The following is a 9,600-nucleotide window of genomic DNA, read 5'->3' as shown; positions in this document are numbered from 1 at the left end:
CCTCGCAATTAACACATTTGGTGCAAAACAAACATGAGACTTACACGCTCACAAGCACCCTCATGTCAGTAAAACAAAGTGCCAATGTTGCCGTAATTTAGAGTTTTGCTCTGAAAAGCGCAGCTGACTGCTGCTCAAAGTTGAGAGCAAAAATATGTCTACTTTTCCTCATGTGCAGTCTGCGGTGCTGGTGCCATTTCCAATGGTGATTGACATTGAGTTGCATGATGCGCAGTCCGTTCCTGGAGTTAGTGATTTTGTCTGTCGTGTGAATGTGCTGATAAAATTAGTGCAGAACAATGGTTCTCTAGTTCATTTTAGGTAACTGTGTCCTGTGCCACATGCTACCACCCTTTTTCCTCAAATTTCCTAATCTCATTTAGCCATCTGATTGCCACCCATTCATGCATTCACCTACTCTTGGAATCCTCCCAGTGTTTTAGTGTGGTATTGCTTATATCTTCTCTGCATTACACATGCATTGCACTTCCTCTTTTTTTGATTTAGTCAATATATCTCTGTTCCTGTTTCTTGCATAAGCATAAGAGGCGACTCAAGTGCACCATCTGGGCTTGTGATGCAATGTGTAGGGCCCTTCGTTTTGAGTAAAACCTGGTTTCTCCCTACTGTTGCACCAATAAAGATTCTTAAAGATTAGGTTCAATGCAATTTCTGTGCAAATGTGCCTGTAAGAAAGTGTGGTTTGAAGGTGCACCATGCCGAAGAACTGCTGGAGTGTAGTGGATGTCACATAATTCTTCTGACAAATGTTTTAAACAATTCTGGTTATTTTATTTCCCTTTTAATGTTTGTTGTTTGTCGGTTGCTAATAATTTTTGGATAAACTGAAAACTACATGTAGTGACTGGTATTTCATTCCAATTATTATACCCATTATTATGAAGCTGTGTTGGAAGGTAGGTGTGCATTTAGTATGCGTGCTTTGAATTTCAGTGATTGTTTCTGCAATGCAAAATGGAGGACAGGTCTCTGCTGTGCGAGTTTTTTGCTTTGGAGTGAAAGTAGCTGGAGCAGCATTTGCTACTGTGTCACCCAGCCAAAAGTTCTCCCACAGACCACTGAGCTTCTGAATACCTATGGCTTAAAGCTGGAAGCTCTGGTTGCCCTTTCCGAGGTTTTCTGCATTAACGAGTGCAAGCCCAAAGGCTCAGAGCTAACAAGCATTTGAAACCATAGAGTAGTAGTGCTGGGGCCGTGCAGCAAGTCAGTGTGAAATAGGTCGGGATAAACGTGGTTTACTGTAGAAAGCTAGTGTGGAAAAATAGTTGCGCTCACAGAAACCGCTGTTTTTTCTTAGTCTGTCATTGAAACAAAGCAATGCATGTAAAATTTGATATCTCACTGATCCCTCAATTTTTTTCCAGCTAAAGACCAAGAGTTGCATGGAAGTTGTGCAAGCCACCAAGTTGAGTGTGATTTTTGCCAGGGACCTGGAGCAGGCTGGGAAATTAGTGGATGGCCAGTGGTATTCACTCAGTAAGGCAAGCTTTTTCTGCAAGTACAGTTTTTGGCATGGCATTGCTTAGGAATGCATGCACTAATCTGACTACTCTATGCCCGCCCATGCTTCAAGAATAATGAAGTACATGAAAAAAATTGATTGCCGAAAAAAAATGGCCGCTTCTGTTATGTTGTTTCAGGAAAGTATTTGCCATTTAAAGGGCTGTGAAAACCATAAAAATTATGTGCTTGTTGTGGCTTTTTTTTCAAATTTCTTCCATGTCTATGTTGGCCTGACATTGTAGCTTGTGTGCATGAGATTGGCTGCTACCTACAGTTCGCTTTTTTGTTGCTCCTTTATTGCCTGTCACAATCTTTACTTTGCGTGGCAGTGTCATGCAGTTTGGGAAGTAATCTGATCTTATTTCTGCATTGGCCTGAAGTGCAAGCTTTTGCATGTGGGGCAGGTTTATGGTGTCCTTTTGTTTGCTGTAACTGCAGTTTCGCCATGAGGGTTAGAGGTTTAGTCCTTTTTTTATTTTGATGCAGTGTCATATACTTCATGCATAAATGAATGAAGTAAGCACTATTTTCTTATTAAATGAACATTCATTATAGCTGTGGCCATTATAAGTGCACTTGACTCTAAAATGGCTGTCTTCCGGCATTCAGTATTACATCTCAAAACTAGCCGGAAGACACAAAACAGGAGAAGAGATGAGCACAAGATGAGGCTGAACAACTGAAATTTCATTGAAGGAAAGTGGCAAAAGAAGACCTGCAAAGAGATTCAAGCACGCAAAACCCCAAAGCAGTGAGAGGGCAAAAAACAATCGAAAGGCACTGACGTACTAGTAAACCATCTAAAAAACTAATTCCTTACAGTGAAGGTTCACCGACGGTTTAGCCAGGCACTTGTTTTTACCCTTACTGATGTAGTAAGCCTCGACTATATCAGGAAGGACAGATTTATCACTTCCCTAAACCACTGATGTGCCGCAGAAATCAGGCGTGCAAAGAGAAAGGTCGTCCTCCGATTGCATTCACGAGATTGAACGTGCAGTGTCAGGTGAAAATTCGCCTTCCTCTCTATACAGTGAAAGTGCTCTCAGCCAGGCGAACATTCAGATATCTGCTTGTCTGCCCATAGTAGTTTCAGCTACGAGGCAGTGGAATGCAAAAAACCCGTTTACGTTTGCAAGTGAACATTTTTTATCTGCCACTGTGCATAGCGGATGATTACCCGTAGTTGTATCAAGCCTAGTTTCAACGAAGAAGCAAAGGGCTCCTACCTTACTTTTAGCGGTCAAGACAACAACAACATCATACTTTGGTGCAACTTTCTTGGGACGGTGAGAAATGGCGTGGAGGTAAGGTTTAGAGCCCGTCTTTTTGTGCTGCTAAACTACGTCAGCATCATGTTAATGGTGTTCCGTTCCCTCGAGAGTGTAAAAACACACTCTGACAGGTGCGCGAGATGGGCAAGTGGGAAACCAGGTGCCATTGGCTTGGAAACCTGCTCCGAGAATGCATTCTAAACACTGTGATGGCATGACTTCCATAAAGCGGTCGTGATGCATGCGATTGCCAACCTGTCCTTCACCAGCCTCGAGTGGTTAAACTCGTAGCTAAGAGGCTTCCTGATCTTGGGCTGTGGCGCCAACATATGTGGTCGTCCGCAAAGCGCAGGTCTAAGTCAAGAAGCTACAAACGATTATGCTTAGTGAAATTCAGATATAAAAGATAGGCTTTGACCACATGCCTAAAGGTTTCTAAAACGTCTTGTGCCAACTTATCTGAGCCCTCCTTGTGCAAAAAAATTGGGTAGCTATCAACATAACGAAATGCTACTATGCCGAGGTCTTCCAAACAGGGCTTTGATGCGGTATCGACTCTGGACAGAAGAATGTCGCGGAGGAACAGTGCAACCTGGGACCCTCTGCATATGCCTGATTTCTGATGTAAATACCGCCTTGCCAACTCACAAAAGTGGAGTTCTAGTTTCTTGTGGACAGCAACCTGGGCAGGTGCTCTGCAGTGAGCATCGACATGGAGGGCCTGCACTATTCATTGTCACAAGATAGACCTCTGAGGCATGTGCAAACTGCATCAGGGTAAACAATGAACATGCTTTTACAGATGATTGCGTGATTTCGGTTGCTGGCTTCATGGGGCTGCTGCCCTTTTACTGCAAATCTGCATTTGTCAGTTGGCAGGGCGGTATTTACACGCAGGTCGTACCTTTGCTCAGCAACATTTTTTTGTCTAAAGTCGATAAGGCATTAGAGCCCTGTTTGGAAGACCTTGGAATAGTAGCATTTCGTTATGTTCATGACTATCTAATTTTTCTGGACATAGAAGGGTCAGATAAGTTGGCACAAGATGTTTTAGGAATCTTTAAGGCATGCGGTCAAGGCCTGTCTTTTACATCAGAATTGTCTAAGCAGAACCGTTAGCAGTTTCTTGATGCAGACCTGCGCTTTGTGGACGAATATGTTTGTCGGGGCTACAGCTAAAGATCGGGGAAGGCTCTTTTTAGCTACGAGTCGGACCACTCGTTGCTGGGGAAGGATGGTGAAGAGGTGTATTTGTCGCTGGTTAAGGTCAGTAAAGATGGAAACACTTGATGGGTGTGCAATCTATGCATGACATCAGTTTTACATGAGTCATGCCATCACTGCTGAGGACGCATTCTTGTAGCAGATTTCCAAGCAGTTGGGTTCCCACTTGCTCATCTCAACAACCTGTCATAGTATGTTTTCACTCGCTCGAGGGTAAGGAGCACATACTCTGATGATGCTGATACACCTTACCTCCACAGTATTTCAGTCTCAAGAAAGTCGCGGGAAAGCGTAATGCTGCGGTTGTCTTAACAGCGAAGTGCAAGACAGGAGGCCTTTGCGCCGCCATTAAAAAGGCTTTATAAAACTGGGTACTTGTCCACAATGGACAGTGTCACAAAAAAAGGTTCACCACTTGCAAAAGTAATGGAGCTTATTGCGTTCCACTGCCTTATGGCTGCAACTAATATGGGCAGACAGGCAGATATCCGAATTCGCACCTGACTGAGCACTTTCACTCTATAGGGGGAAGACAAATTCTAATCTGGCACTGCATGCTCAATCTTGTGAATGCAAATCTGAGGATGACCTTTCTCTTTGCTCGCCTAATTTCCACGACACATCAGTGGTTTATGGAAGGGATAAATCTGTCGGTAGATAGTTGAGGCTAAATACATCGGTAAGGCTAAGGACACATGTGGCTAAGCCATCGGAAAACCTTCACCGTAAGGAATTTGCTTTTTTAGATGATTCATTAGTATGCCAGCGACCTTTGATTGCACTTCGCCCTTTCACTGCTTTGGGTCATTGTGCGCTTGTATCTCTTCGCGAGTCTTCTTTTGCGGCTTTCCTTCAATGATGCCGCCGCGGTGGCTCAGTGGTTATAGCGCTCGGCTGCTGTCCCAAAAGACGCAGGTGCGATCCTGGCCGCACCAGTCAAATTTCAATGAAGGCGAAATTTAGAGGCCCATGTACTATGTGTTGTCAGTGCACGCTAAAGAACCCCAGGTGGTCGAAATTTCTGGAGCCCTCCACTACGGCGTTCCTCATAGCCTGAGTCTCTTTGGGACATTAAACCCTCACAAATCAAATAATCAAAATCTTCAATTAAAGTTTTGTTAGTCCCGCCTCTTGAGCTCATGTCTTCTTGTGTGTTCTGGCTGGTTTTAAGGTGAGTCAGTACCAACTCGGCCAGTCATAAGCCTTGTTCAGTATTACAACATTTTGAATAAAGTGAAGTTTACTAGGCTATGTTGCCGGGGATCGTGTCCGCAGCAGTTGTGGGCAACTCAGAAGAGATAGCATCATACGATTGGTTGTGTAATTGGCAGAGGATGATGTGAGGATGCTGCTCGAAAAGAAAATTTCATAATCTGATAATTATCTACAGCCAAAAATGTCCAAAAAGTGGCTGGGCCAGAGAAAAAGTGCCGCGAAATTTGAAAACGCTGGAAGTAGGTGGAGCCACAGCGTAGTGCCGTTTGAAAAACTGGAAGTATGGACAAAGCCAAAGCTTGGCGCCAAGTTTGAAAACTCGAAATGAGCAATCACGTGACCAGTGATAAGTGTCCTATACTTAACCAGGGGATATAAAACAGAATGATAAATTAGAGGCAATTAGGTAATTATTGAGAAGCGAAAGGCAATGAACGGGTGATTAGACTGGGCGGGTATTCAGTGAGTGGGCAGGAACGATCCATGGAGGAAAAACTGAAAACTCGAAATCGTTGCTGGGATGAAATGAGGGTAAAATAAGAGTTAATTGATAACCAATCAAGTCAACGAGAAAACAACCATGGCGCCAAATTTGAAAGGCGACCAGTGTCGAGGAGGCGTCAACGCTTTCGCATTCTTTTTGCGCAGGTAGCAGCGGTGATCTCTATTTTTTCTTTTTTTCAGCCAAGACAAAAACCACTTTTCTTGGCTCATGGGCGATGTATCTAGGAACCTGCGGCCAGGACAACGCTGGACAGCATGCATCAGCAAGCTCGAAAAAGAGCACGAAACAGTAAATAAATATTGATCATTTTCATTTCAATTCTAGTGGTTTTGTGCACGAATTACTCTGGAATGCACAAAGCTTGTGTTAATTGACAGGCGACCATTAAGCTGTGCATTCTTGTGCATTGCCTACTCCAGAACACAAATTCTGTGTTAATTGACAGGTGACACATCTGTTACACAGTGTACGAGCACTACACAAGACACACTACAGAAGACAAGGCAGACTACAGAAGTCAAGACAGACTACAAAAGAGAGGACAAACTACAGAAGACAGACTATAAAAGACAAGACAGACTACAGAAGACAGGACTACAAAAGACAATACAGAATACAGAAGACAAGACAGACTACACAAGACGTGCCCAAAATACGACAAGACTACAGACTACAGAAATTTTCTGTCTTAGAATCCTGTAGTGCGTTTTGACTGGGGCTGGTATTTATTGACATTGGCGCTTGCAATGCATCTGATGATAAAGCTGACGGCTATCAGGAAACGGCGCAGAAAATGTTCCAGGTACCCGCTCCAGCCTTTTGTTCGGCCTGTTTCCACATGCGCAACGCACTTTTGAAAAGCGCTCGCAACGAGTGCAAGAGCTTAGCTGAAGAAGTAGTCTGTCCTATTCGCAATAACTTGGTTCACTCTCAGTGCCAAGCCTCGTGGTGCTCATCCTTGTGCTTTGCATTTTTTACGAGCATTCAAAAATCGTGATGGACTGTCAAAAATTCGACGGAGGTACAGAAAACCAGAAAAAAACACCCTGCGGTGGAAGCGGAGCCCCCGGGACACATTGCAGCCCAAATACGTTGCCATCCACTTCGTACGGCACAACTTCTGCTCCATCGAACGTTGAGTGTTCAAGCAGCGACGACGACAGCCTCGAAAAGGTATTGTAAGGTTCTTCTGAACTGTGGGATGGTGATTCAAGCGTTTGCGGTGAAGCGGTATCTGAGGATTCGGAAAATGGTGATGTTTTGGCTGCATTACTTGCCGCAAGCTGGAATGCGATAACGACTTGAGTTAGAACGATGTAGTATTCGAGCCCTCCTGTGCTAATCAAACCGCCCGACTAGCAGCGATTCTTTGAGCTTGTTTTCTCTTTTTTTGACTGATGACATTTTTGACATGATGGTTCATGAGAAAAACAGGAATGGGAAGCAGTACATAGACTCGAACGTCCTACTAGAGAAATTGCGCGTGAAGAAATGGACGGAGACAAACGTGCAAGAAATGAAAGTGTTCGTTGGTGTACTGATCTGCATGGGTCTAGTAAGGTTTCCTAATCTGCAGCACTACTGGGCAAGAAGCGATCTGTACGGCGTAAACTGCATTCGCCAGAACATGGCCCGCGACCGGTTTCTGCTTCTACTAATGTTCTGGAATTTCGCAGATAACGAGGAACCGAGCGCACAGCAGGATCATCTCTATCGTATTCGACCCTTGATAGAAAAAAATAAATCGTAATTTCTGCTCAGTATTGGAGCCAGGCAAAGACATTGTCATTGACGAAACGATGATTCCGTGGCGTGGGCACCTCGCCTTTAGGCAATACATCCCTGGTAAAGCCCACAAATATGGAGTCAAGCTATACAAGGCCTGCAGGAAGGAGGGCTATACATTGAAAGTGCAAATATATGCCGGAAAATCTGGTGCCATAGCGGGCATGGGGCATGCCGAAGAAGTAGTAGTAAATTTGATGGCTGGCTTCACCGGCTGTGGTCGCACACTTTTTGTCGCCAACTTCTACGCGAGCATACAGCTTGCGTCCCGCCTGTAGAAAGATGATACATTTTTATGTGGCAGTCTCCGATCGAACCGAAAGGGGCTTCTGAAAGAAGTTACACAAACTGCAGTAAAAAAAAGGGAAGTCGTTGGTCTTGAATCCCACAACGCGTAAAGGTGCTTAAGTGGTTGGCTAAACGGCCCGTTCTCATGATGACAATTGTTGCTGAGCATGACGCCAGCCTTGTTGATACCGGAAAAAACGAGAAAGAGTGAGCCGATCATGAAACCGCGCACAGTCTTCGACTACAACGTGGCGAAAATGGGCGTAGACTACAGTGACCAAATGACGTCCTACTGCTACTGCCTACGGAAAGGGGTCAAGTGGTATAGGAAAGCTGCGGTGGAGCTCATCGTTAATTGGAAGTGCAGTTTTGGGCGCATGGGTTGTCCGTTCAATAGTGGACGGTAAAACGTCGCCAATCATCGAATTCCGCGAGGAGTTGGCACGCGCACTCTTCGCCACAGCTCAGATTGAGACGAAAGGACACGCGGAACAAAGCGCGCCCATACGTTGGAAAAGGCCGATGGACCTGCACGGTCTGTCCGAAGGAGATGTACTGGATGCTACGCATCGCCGAGAGCTCGCAGAAGTCCAGATCAGGCAAAGGTATTGGCAAACAAAGTTTTTACATTTTGCGCAAATTACGTGGGAAGACCATTTATGTTAGCTATGTTTCAATCTTCTGCAAGAGTAGAACTCCTTAACATAGACTACGTTTTAGACAATGCGAGCTGGTGGCACGTAAGGCGTTTAGTTGCAAATGCTGCAATTTGAACTGTTTTTTTTTATCTGGAAAATTGTTCTGGAAGCACTTCAATAAAATGTCAAGTTTGAGGTCTTGTTCTTGAGTCTTCGTGCTTAGTGAATGCTAAAACGCAGGGTCACGTGGCGTCGCCCCACATAGGGGAGCTGGTCGGTTGGTAGTAAACGTAGCAGGCAACGGCTTCAAAACACAAACTCTTCATTGTGGAAACTTGTGCACGCTGAGGAAAAGAAAGAAGAATCGAGGGTGCGAGAGCAACAAGCACCTCTGGCACTTATTCGGACCAGAACGACCGAAACTCTTGGCCGCGCTCTAGTTACATAAAGCAGAAATTTTGTAGACAGAAAGGGCGCCGTTTTTCAAGGACATCCTTGAGAACGCGCTTCAGTCACGTTCACTGGAGATGAAGCGAGCAGAGTCGCCGTAATAAATGACTCGATAAATTCTCCAGATGCCGTATGCTACAAGGATCCATTATCCATTTTGTTTTTATGATCCATTTGGTCCTCTACATAAGGCCATATTGTTCGATGACGTAGCCGTGCCGTTCAAACATCCGTGGGAAGCGGCCTGACCATCGGAGCATTGGCGACCGGACCTCACTATTGGATGCACCTTGCAGCCCATATTGAACTAAAGCGCGCAACGAATGGCGAAGGCTATCGTCAACGCGGGTATCTGCTGCTTTTCATTTCTGTGATTGGTGGACTGCTGCTTTCGTCCGATGATTCCTTCAGGCGAAATGGAGCGGAAAATGAACAATGGATTCCTATAAAATGCGGCCCCAGGGGAAGCAACTTACTGGAAATGCACGGGCCAAGTGAACCACATGATGATTTTCTGCGCTAGCATACATGATTGAATTAGCCCGCGCAAGCTGCGACCGAAAATGCCAGTAGAGCCATCTTTCAGCAGGCTGAAAAAACAGCCTCAGAAGTTTTCCTCACCGGTGTGTCACACCGCACCCGCGGAAAGCATCGGGTGACCCACCGGTGAGCCACGACACAAAGAGATCAAAACTAT

General features: G+C 45.1%; 1 long non-coding RNA gene across 1 annotated transcript; it reads left to right on the top strand.

Moving 5' to 3' along the window:
• The first annotated feature begins 1,390 nt into the window (after positions 1-1,390).
• Positions 1,391-6,060, top strand: LOC144130064 (uncharacterized). The gene is made up of 2 exons (XR_013313953.1): positions 1,391-1,497; positions 5,922-6,060. It is a non-coding gene; the product is annotated as an uncharacterized LOC144130064 (long non-coding RNA).
• The last annotated feature ends 3,540 nt before the right edge of the window (positions 6,061-9,600 follow it).

The sequence above is a fragment of the Amblyomma americanum genome, chromosome 4 (assembly GCF_052857255.1).
Source record: "Amblyomma americanum isolate KBUSLIRL-KWMA chromosome 4, ASM5285725v1, whole genome shotgun sequence".
In the NCBI taxonomy this organism is placed as follows: Eukaryota; Metazoa; Arthropoda; class Arachnida; order Ixodida; family Ixodidae; genus Amblyomma; species Amblyomma americanum.
The sequence above is the reverse complement of the archived record's forward strand: the minus strand, read 5'-3'. Positions and strand labels throughout refer to the sequence as shown.